We start from the raw sequence: 10,902 nt of genomic DNA, 5'->3' as shown, positions 1-10,902 counted from the left end.
CAAAACCACTAGCCCCTCCACCAGAGACAGAAATCCACAGGGGCAGTTTGACCCTGTCCAAAAGGGTCACTAGGTGTCAGCTTCAATTCAATGGCAGCAAGTTGGGTTTGGGTTGGAGGTCCTAGATATCAATATAGCTACATAGATGGATGTTTGTTCTATTAAAGCTTCTGTGTTAAGTTCTTCCAGGGCCTGTGGCTGGCCGCCATCTTTAAGTGGCTTCTATGAAAGAGTGAACTTCAGCGAGGGACAAGCAAGAAGTGGTGACTTCCAATCCCTTCCATGTCTTGTTTCAACCTCAGCGGCAGCAACACGTTCTGAGGTTTGGTGAGTTCTGCACAAGTGCAGCCCGACAGCATCCATCCTCTCGTATTCTCACTCTCTCTCCCAGGCTTCCCTGGTGCGGGAACCAGTGTGACATTTATCCTTGTTCCATGACACCAAGTGGGACCTTGTGGATTCCCAGGGCCATTCATCTTTGATAAAAGGTGCCAGAGCCAGCAGAGGAGGCTTCCTCCATGTCCTCCCCGCTTTGGACAGTTCAGAAACTCATTTCCCAAGATTTCATAGACAGTTTCACAGGAAACTGACCAACAAACAAAACTCACTGCCATTGAGTCTCCTCTGACCCTAAAATGAGCCTGTAGGATAGGGATAACTGTCCCTGTAGGTATCCAAGACTGTTACTCTGCGAGTAGAAATCCTCATCTTCCTCCCATAGAGTGGCTGGTGTATTTTTACTGTTGACCTTGAGATGAGCAGCTATGATGGTTAGGGATTAGGTCAACTAGATACTCCTGGGTAAGGTTAGGGACGAACCTCAACCTCTCAATTGGGTCACAGCCTGATGACACCTCCTGGGTGTCATCAGCCTTTTTGTATAAGAGAGAGAGGTTGGGCAGCACAGAGTCAAGTTCTCTTTGACCTTCGTCTTCTGCTGGAACTGGATCTTGTGTCTGGTTCCTCCATCTCCTGTGGTGCCGCCTGCCTATCCTAGGAGCCACCAGCAGACTGCCAATGGTGGATTCATTCACCAAATTTTGGTTCTTTGCACCCACCAGCGTGTGCCCCTGGCTGTTTCTATTTTGTCACCCTGTTTCCTGTCCATCAGCTTCTACAAGTCAAGAGAAGCCTGCCTTGAACTAAACTGGACTGACCTGTTTCTACAACTGTGTAGACGGTGAGACTTCATCTCATGTACTTAGGACATGTTATCAGGAGAGGCCAGTCTTGATAAAGTCGAGGGGCAGAGAAAGAGAGGAGTCTCTCAATGAGATGGATTGATACAGGGCTACCACAATGGTCTCCAGAGCCATTGTGAGGATGGCACAGGACGAGGTAGTGTTTTGTTCTGTGATTATAGGGTCGCTAGGGGTCACAACCAACTCAACGGTACCTAGCACCGACAACAACTGTGTAAGCCACTTCTGATCTTTTTTATTATTAATCATTGTATTGGGAACTTTTACAGACATTACAAGAATCCATAATTCAGTTAGATCAAGAGTAATTTTACAATTGCTACCACCATCAGTTTCAAAACATTTTCTTTCTTCTTGAACTCTTTGATAAAAGTTCCCCTTTATTTCCTCCCTCCCTCACCCTACTCCCCAGGAAACCTTATTATTATATTATATATTATTGTTGTCATATCTTACACCATTCAAAGTATCCATTCACCTATAGCTCTGTTAGCTGTTCCCCTTGAGTGAGGTTATACAATGATTATTGCTATCAGCTCCCCCTTTCCCTTTTGCCCCCACTCTCTTCCCATACCCTCAGGGAATTATTACTCCTGTTACTGTTTCTAAAAGGTTATCTATCTATCCTGGCTTTCATGCATCAAATGCTCTTAATTATACAAATGAACATACGCAGGTCCAACAAGATTAATGATGTAGAACAAAGGCCATAATAATAAGGGGAAGAAATATTAAAGAACTAGAGGATAGTTATATGTTTCATCAGTGCTATACCACTCCCTGGATTTATCATCCCTTCCATGTGACCCTTCTGTGAGGGACTGTCAAATTTTTTATATCAATCCCTTTCTATGTACAACACACATCAGCACCATTGGTTATATTTTATTCTCTAGAGAATCCAGCCTGAGGCAGCTGCTCAATGCGTAACTCACTATACCATCAGGACTCCTTGAAAAAGTCTTATAGGATCAGGAAATCATCCCAATGTGGTGTCAGCCACCTCAGTGACACATCCTAGTTCTGATTTTCCTCATTCTCATTTCATGGGCCCTTATCCTCATGATCCCTAAGTTCACATCCCCCAATAAATTACTGACCCATGGGTTCTTGTTTTAGCCTCTACCTTTGGGGGAACTCAGGTGGCTAGAGGAGAGATAGCAATCCTGTTTCTATACATAATAAATCTGAAATGTTTATTAGACCCAAAATCAAACCACTGCCATTGAAATGATTCCAACTCATGGCAACTCATGGTAGAACTGGTCCATAGGGTTTTCTTATCTGTAATTTTTAAAAAAAATCAGATCACCAGGCCTTTCTTCTGCAGTGCCTTTAGGTTAGCAGTTAATTGAAAATGACTTGTGCCACTCAGGTACAGACGAAGTCAGAGATGCTTATTTGACATCTAAATGAAAATGCAGTTGAGTACATGAATTTAGAGTTCAGGGAAGAAGTCCAGACTATATAAAGAGCGTTGTAATAAAATAAAGTGGCACAGTCATAAAGGATTGGGTTGCTAAGCAAAAAGACAGCATTTTGAACCCACCAACCACCCCGAGGGAGAAAGATGGAGTAGTTTTCTTCTGTAAAGAATACTGCTGTTGTTGGTAGATGCCATTGGATTGGCTCTGACTCTCGGTGACAACATGTACAACATAACAAGACACTTGCCAGCGGTGATCCATCTTCACAATTGTTATGCGTGAGCCCATTGCCGCAGCCACACTGTCAATCCCTCTCGTTGAGGGTCTTCCTCTTTGTTGCTAACCCTCTACTTTGCCAAGCATGATGTCCTTCTCCAGAGACCGGTCTCTCCTGACAACATGGCCAAAGTGTGGGAGACAAAGCCTCACCATCCTCACGTCGAAGGAGCACTCTGGCTGTACTTCGTCCAGCACAGAGTCGTTTGTTCTTCTGGCAGACCATGGTGCCTTCAGGATTCTTCGCTAATACCATGATCCAATTGCCTTTTGAGCTTCCTTACTCCTTGCCCTGATTCCACATGCATGGAAAGCCATCCAGCTCATTAACTGTCTTCTTCCTGCTCCTGATCAAGCAGGATGTTCTTCTCCAGGGACTGTTCTCTCCTGATCATATGTCAAAAATGTGTGAGAATAAGTCTGATCATCCTAGCTTCTAAGGCTGTACTTTTTTCTCCCCCAACCCACCTCCTCACAAAGAATATACATCTTCATTTCTCCCACAGACTTGCCAGTGAATTAGAACCATTAGGTAAACAGCCAAGAATATATCATTTAAAGATAGAGAGCATCTGAAATATATAAAGCATGGATTTTTATCATTTTTATTTATTTTTTTGTGTGTGTGTTTTTGGACCAATGATACCATCATTGTTGTTCCATTCCATATTTTCCCAACACCCTTAGAAGATGTTCAAGGTATAGGAGGCCTGATAGGGCTTGATCAAGGGCAATGTAACCGAGAGGATTTACTGAAACCCAAATGAAGGCTGAACATGATGGTGGGACAAGAGGAAAGTAAAAAAAAAAAAAAATAGAGGAAAGATCTAGGAAGCAAAAAGCATTTAGAGAGGTCTAAATACAGGCATGTACATATGTATATGAAAATATATTTATATATGACAATGATGGGGAAATAGAACTATGTGCATATATTTATAGGTTTAAGGTAGCAGATGGACATTGGGCTTCTACTCAAGTACTCCCTCAATGCAAGAACACGTTGTTCTATTAAATTGGCATTCCATGATGTTCACCTTCCCAACATGATTGCTAAAGACAAAGTGGATGCATAAGCAAATGTGGTGAAGAACGCTGATGGTGCCCTACTATTAAAACAGATAGCATCTGGGGTCTTAAAGGCTTCAAGGTAAACAAACAGCCATCTAGCTGAGAAGCAACAAAGTCCACATGGAATAAGCACACCAGACTGTGTGATCATAAAGTGTTGATGGATCAGGTTATCAGACATTAAAGACCTAGGACAAAAAATCATATAATTGTGAATGAGGGGGAGTTCAGAGTGGAGAACTAAAGTCCATCTGTAGGCAACTGGACATCCCCTTACAGAATGGTCACAGGGAGGAGACCAGCCAGTCAGGGTGCAATATACCACTGATGAAACATACAGCTTTCCTCTATTTCTTTAATGCTTCCTCCCTGCCCCCTACTATCATGATCTCAATTCTACCTTACAAATCCGGCTACATCAGAGAATGTACACAGGTACAAATAAGAGCTGGAAACACAGGGAATCCAGGACAGATAAACCCCTCAGGACCAATAATGACAGTAGCAATACCAGGAGTAGAAGGGGAAGGTGGGGGGAAAAGGGGAAAGTGATCACAATGATCTACATATAACCCACTCCCTGGGGAATGAACAACAGAAAAGTGGGTGAAGGGAGACCTTGGACAGTTAAGACATGAAAAAATAATAATAATTTATAAATTATCAAGGGTTTGTGAGGGAGGGAAGGTAGGGGAGGAAGGGGAAAAATGAAGAACAGATATCAGGGACTCATAAAAAGCAAATGTTTTGAGACAAGTGTACAAATGTGCTTGACGCAATGGGGGGCTGGGTGGATGAATGGATGGGTGGATGGATGGATGGATGGTAATAAGAGTTGTACAAGGCCCCAATAAAATGATTTTTTTTTAAAAAAGAAAGATGCTCCAGGTCCCTCCTAACTTGATTCCTCTTAACAACCCAGATGCGACATCGCTTATTTCTGGCATCCCTCTCTGGCCACATAGACCCCTGGCCACAGGGCTTAAAGAGGAATAGATCAGAGCAGCGGTTCTCAACCTATGGGTCACGACCCCTTTGGGAATCGAATGACCCTTTCACAGGGGTCACCCAATTCATAACAGTAGCAAAATGACAGTTCTGAAGTAGCAACGAAAATAATTTTATGTTTTGGGGGTGGTCACCACAACATTAAAGGGTCACGGTATTAGGCAGGTGGAGAACCACAGGATCAGAGCATACAAGGTTTTATCTGAATTGTTTTCCACTGTAGTAGAGCTCCCACATGCACAATGACTTAAGACTGTCTAACACTAATGCCCGATCTGTTCCCCGTGTGAAAGAATTCTCCAAAACCAGAGTCTTTTCAAGTTTATTTTAAAACACTAAATATATATTCTTGGATGTAAAGTAATTTCTACAGTGGCTGAGCAATCACTTCCTCTCCCTATTCAATTGTTACCTGCTTACTAGATGTTAATCTTGATTCCCCCCCACCCCCAAGACTGCGTTGTTTGTTCTCCTGGCAGCACAGGGTGCTTTCCATTTTCTTCAGCAGCACCACAAAGGATGCAGCCTCGGAAACCCTCTGGCAGCAGCTCCTCTCTGTCCTCTAGGCTGACGATGAGACTGGAGCAACTAGGTGGCAGGAGGTTTCATTTGGCTTTATGGAGGGTTGTAACCATACAGGTAAGAAAGAGATACCAGAACAAAAAACACATGCAATTGTCACATAAAGGGTATCCATACTCAATGTCTGGGGATTGAATAAACAAGCCTGGGGGTTATTTAATTTTTTAAGAGAGAAAGGACTCGATATTGATAACATTCCTTTTTACCTTTAAACAGTTTTACTGGCATATAATCCACTCAGCATATTGTTCAATCAGATCAAGAAGAGATGTGCAATCAGTACTATAATCAACTTAAGAATATTTTCTTCTTTCTTATTCTCATTGTTATTAGCTCCTCATTTCCCCCAACCTCCCCTGCCATATTTCCAAGACACCATTAAACCAGTATGTCTCTCTAGTTTTGCCTACCCTAGATTTCCTTTCCATATACAGAAAAACACACAAAGAAACAAAACAAGCCAACAACAATAACAAAGTAAAACACAGAAGAACTTCAGACGAAAAGAAAGCCAAAAATATTAAAATCCAGAACAAATTTTAAATGAGTCAAAAGGGAGAGCAAATAACAAGGTGTTACATTTTAAGCATCATCCACTTTCCCGTGAACTTAGCATGCTAGCAGGGCAATTCACGCCCCTGGTCTCTGGATCACATTTTTGAAATGGAAGTCATCCCATCAAAGTGACAAAAAAAAAAACAAGCAGTGTTAACTAGAGCAGAACAGTTTTATTAGTCAACAGATCTCTTTTATGTCTGCTAATTTCCCTACAAAATTATGTCTTTGGATGAACACTGAAAGGTACGTTGTAGAGTGATTTGTCGCTTTCTCCATAAGTCCACGCCTGGCAGAATGAGTTCCACTTTGGTTTGCATGTCCACAGTGTTAGGGATTGAACCAGAGCACTGGCACTACTGGGGCATATGAACTGGGCTGCAAACTGTAAGAGCACCAGCTGCTTGGCAGGAAATAGATACGGCCTTCTGTTCCTGTAAAGAAAAATTCAGATTTTGTTCACCAAATCCACCCTATTGTGGTTGTCTCAGTTACACCAGCACTCAAAAAAAACCCCCCAAATTCAATGCCACCGAGTCCATGCCAACTCACAGCCACTCTACAGGGCAGGGTAGATCTGCTGCACCCTGTGAGTTTTCAAGATTGCAACTGGGGTTTTTGTTTTGTTTTTATTATTTTATCGGGGGCTTGTACAACTCTTATCACAATCCATACATGCATCCATTATGTCAAGCACATTTGTACATTTGTTGCCATCATCATTTTCAAAACATTTGCTTTCTACTTGAGTCCATGGTATCAGCTCCTCATTTTCCCCTCCCTCATGAACCCTTGATAATTTATTATTTATTGTTATTTTTTCATGTCTTACACTGACCAATGTATTTCTTCACCCACTATTCTATTGTCCATCCCCCTGGGAGGGGGTTATAAGTAGATCACTGTGATCTACCCCCTTTCTCCCCCCACCCTCCCCTTCCCCTCCTGGTATATCACTATTCTCATTATTAGTCCTGATGGGTTTATCTGTCCTAGATTCTTTATATTTACAGCTCTGATCTGTACCAGTGTACGTGCTCTGATCTACCCGGATATGTAAGGTAGAATTGGGGTCATGATAGTGGGGGAGGGAGGGAAGGAAGTATTAAGGAACTAGAGGAAAGTTGTATGTTTTGTCAGTGCTATACTGCACCCTGAATGGTTCGTCTCTTCCTTGTGACACTTCTGGAAAGGGATATCCAGATGGGCTTTGGGTCTCCACTCCACACTCCCCCTCATTCACAAGGATATAGTTTTTGTTCTGGGTCTTTGATGACTGATACCTGATCCCTTTGGCACCTCATGATCACACAGGCTGGTGTGCTTCTACTATGTGGACTTTGTTGCTTCTCAGCTAGATGGCTGCTTGTTTATTCAGGAGCAAATGAAGTGGGAAGGATAGAGGGTGGAACACATCTTCACCCACCCATCCCTGAGGATGATATTCTTGCTCAGAGCTGCCAATGCACAAAGAGGACCATAAGGCTGGCCCTACCAGGAGACAGGACATCCCTCACTTTGAGGGACAACACTGGAGACACAGTGCAGGAATTGTGCCTGCCCTGACCCCACCACTCCAGGGAGAAATGTGAAGGTCTGGCAACAGAGCAGCAAGGGGAGCAAAGCAATGAAGTGCCGGGGAACGCCAAAAGTAGACTTGGGGCCAGGGTGTGGCACCCATCAGAATCCACTGGAAAACATGCCTAAAAATCAACAAACAGACCTGGAACTATTTATAGACTTTTTCTTTTTATCGTAGTTTTTTTTTGTTTTTTTTTGTTTTCTTTTGCTGTTTTCTTTTGCTCTGTCTTGTTTTGGGGGTACATGGGAGACAGGGAGTTGGGGGAAAGGAAGTGGGTGTTAACAACCCCAGGGACAAGGGAACAACAAGTGATCTAAAATTGATGGTGAGGAGGGTGTAAGAGACCTGGAAGGGCTTGATCAAGGGCAATGTAACTGAGAGGAATTGCTGAAACTCGAATGAAGACTGAACATGATAGTGGGACAAGAGGAAAGTGAATGGAAATAGAGGAAAGAACTAGGAGGCAAAGGGCATTTAGAGAGGTCTAAATACAGGCATGTGCACATGTAAATATATTTATATATTATGATGGGGAAATAGATCTATGTACATATATTTATAGGGTTAGTATTAAGGTAGCAGATGGACATTGGGCCTCCACTCAAGTACTCCCTCAACGCAAGAACACTTTGTTCTAATAACCTGGCATTCTGTGGTGCTCACCTTCCTGAGAGGATTGCTGAAGACTCAATGGGTGCATAGCAAATGTGGTGCAACAAGCTGATGGTGCCCAGCTATCAAAAGATACAGCAGCTAGGATCTTAAAGGCTTCAAGACTGTAACTATTAACTGGAGTAGAAAACCATGTCTTTTTCCCATGGAGTGGATGGTGGTTTTGAACAGCTCACCTTGAGGATCACAGGGCAACATGTTACCACTATGCCAGCAGAGGTCCTACAGCGAAACTAAGAAACTAAAAAACAAGACAACAACAAACACCCATTGCCATGAAGTCAATTCTAACTCATAGCAACCCTCTGGTCTCTGAGGCTTTGTAATTTTTCTGAAAGCAGACAGCCTAATCTTCCACACTCAGGCAGCTGGTGGGTTTGAATCACTGACCCAAAGCATCCCCTTCTAAGAAACTAAGATAAACGATGTTTCATCCCTTTTTATCTTGTTTTGTGGTTGAGTTTATCTCACTAGACTGTAATTTATGCATCGATTTGATTCTATCTTTCCACTGGGTGTTTAATCTTGTGGGTGTGATGTCTGTCTTTCTATCTCCAGTAACTAACACAGTGCCTGAGACTGACTGTCAAATGAATGAATATGTGCATGAATGGACCCCAGCAGCCACTTGAAAAGGACTGTATTGGGCAGTAACAAAGAAATGCTCCTTCAGTCACGTACATATTAACAATCCTATTTTCTATTCATTTGTGCCTATACCTTGTCTAAGGTACCATGTTGGCTCTGTCGGGTAAGCATTGTACTGCTAAGCCTCACGTTGGCAGTTCAAACTCACTAGCAGCTCTTTGGGAGCAAGATGAGACTGAAGAGGTTTTCAGCCTCAGGGACCCTGTGCAGGGTGGCTATGAGTATAAATCAGCTACATGACAGTGGGTTTGGGGTGGTCTAGTCCTATCATATTCTGAATTCTTTTGGGACAAGAATCATATTTAAATCACCTCTGCCCTTAGTATCTAAGTGTCTGGCTTAAAATAATAATCTACGCCATCAAGTTGATTCTGACCCAGAGTAACCCTGTACAGGCAGAGAAATGCCCCCAAGAGGATTTCTGAGGGTAATCTTTATGAGGGCAGACAGCCTCATCTAGTCCGCGTGGAGAGACTGGTAGGATTAAACCATCAACCTGGTTGTCAGCAGCCCAACAGGGAACCCAGTATGCCGTCAAAACTCCTGGCTTAAAATAGATGCTAGCGATATGGAATCAATTCATCATTTTCCTTGTCACTGGCAACATTGGCAACACCCGCATTTCTCAAGCATAAATGTAAAGATTCTGATTTAGTCAAGTTAAATGGGTCAAAGAGGCTCTTTTCCCCAAGCTTCCAGACAATGCCCATGCAGCGGACCATAGTTTGAGAAGCAAAGTCTTTCGACATGCCCTGGTGGCACTGTGGCTTGGGCAGTTAGGTTCCCAACTGCAAGCTCAGCAGTTCGCACCCACCAGTGGCTTCAGGGAAGAAAGATGAGGCTGGCTGCTCCATGGAGACTTGCAGGCAGCGAAACCCTACACACAGGGTTGTGAGTCAGAATTGACACAAAGGCAGAGGATTTGGTTTTTTGCTTCTTCCACGTTACCTGTAGGTTTAGAACCGTGCTACTTAAAGTACTAATAGCGGGGCTGCACTTCCAGACTCTTAATTTAAACTCTCCATGCTTCAAGTATACTGCCAGGATCAAGAGTTGGAAGTCGCAGGTGCAAAAACTAAGACATTTTAGCTGATCCCCTCTTGAACGAATTGCTGAAAATATCGGAATGGAGCGCCGCATATGCAAAAACTCAAACAATTCGGTTGGTTCTTTCTTAAACGAATTGCTGAAGCATCTGAATAAATAAGTCTTCTCAAAAGTAAACATCCCGCAGCAGTAAATCCGGAGGTTGCAAGTCCATCACCCTGCGACTGCGGCCCCGCCTCTGCCCTTCTTTGACACGCCCCCTCCGGCGGGGCTGAGTCCCGCCTCGCCCCGCCCCTCCGGCGGGACCACGCCCCTCCGGCGGCGCCCCGCCCCCGACGCCTATTGGCCACTCTCCTTTCCCCGCAGCCACTCCTTCCTTCTCTAGGGGTCAACTTCCGGCTCGGAGGCTGGTCACGTGTGCGGATATGGACTTGGTCGTGAACCGGCCGCTTCCTCTCACCATTGAATTCAGGGCGCTTGCCTGCAGCCGCGGCTGCCCCGCCCCGCCCCGTGCAGCGACCGTCCTGGAGGACGCGCCTCCGCGCAGCCGGGCTCGGTCCGGTTCGGCGGTAAGCCTGCGGTCGCGGCTGCCCGCTAGTCCCGGCGGCGGCGAGCGGACGACGCGGGGCGCCCGGGGTTCCCTCTGCCGATTCAGCGCCTGAGAGCGGGGCACAGCCCCCTGCTGACAGGTCCCCCTTCCTCTCGCCGCCTCTCCGTGTAGGGCGCAACGTCCCGGCCGAGCTGCGCCCCAACTTGTGCTGGCGTCGGGAACAAATACGCAGGGAGGAGAATCCTCACACATCCCTTTCCGGCTCCGCCTTAGGAACCGAGG

At 44.7% G+C, this 10,902-nt stretch overlaps 1 protein-coding gene across 1 annotated transcript in view; it reads left to right on the top strand.

Annotated features, from left to right (window-relative positions):
* The first annotated feature begins 10,478 nt into the window (after nucleotides 1-10,478).
* Nucleotides 10,479-10,902, top strand: part of EXOC1 (exocyst complex component 1) — a 54,248-nt gene continuing 53,824 nt past the window's right edge. The window contains exon 1 of the mRNA XM_075544288.1: nucleotides 10,479-10,639. The gene's annotated coding sequence lies outside the window, so the exon portion shown is untranslated. The remainder of the gene's footprint in view (nucleotides 10,640-10,902) is intronic.

Source organism: Tenrec ecaudatus, chromosome 3 (genome assembly GCF_050624435.1).
Source record: "Tenrec ecaudatus isolate mTenEca1 chromosome 3, mTenEca1.hap1, whole genome shotgun sequence".
Taxonomy (NCBI): domain Eukaryota; kingdom Metazoa; phylum Chordata; class Mammalia; order Afrosoricida; family Tenrecidae; genus Tenrec; species Tenrec ecaudatus.
Note: the sequence above shows the minus strand (reverse complement) of the source record. Positions and strands in the feature narration are given on the sequence as shown.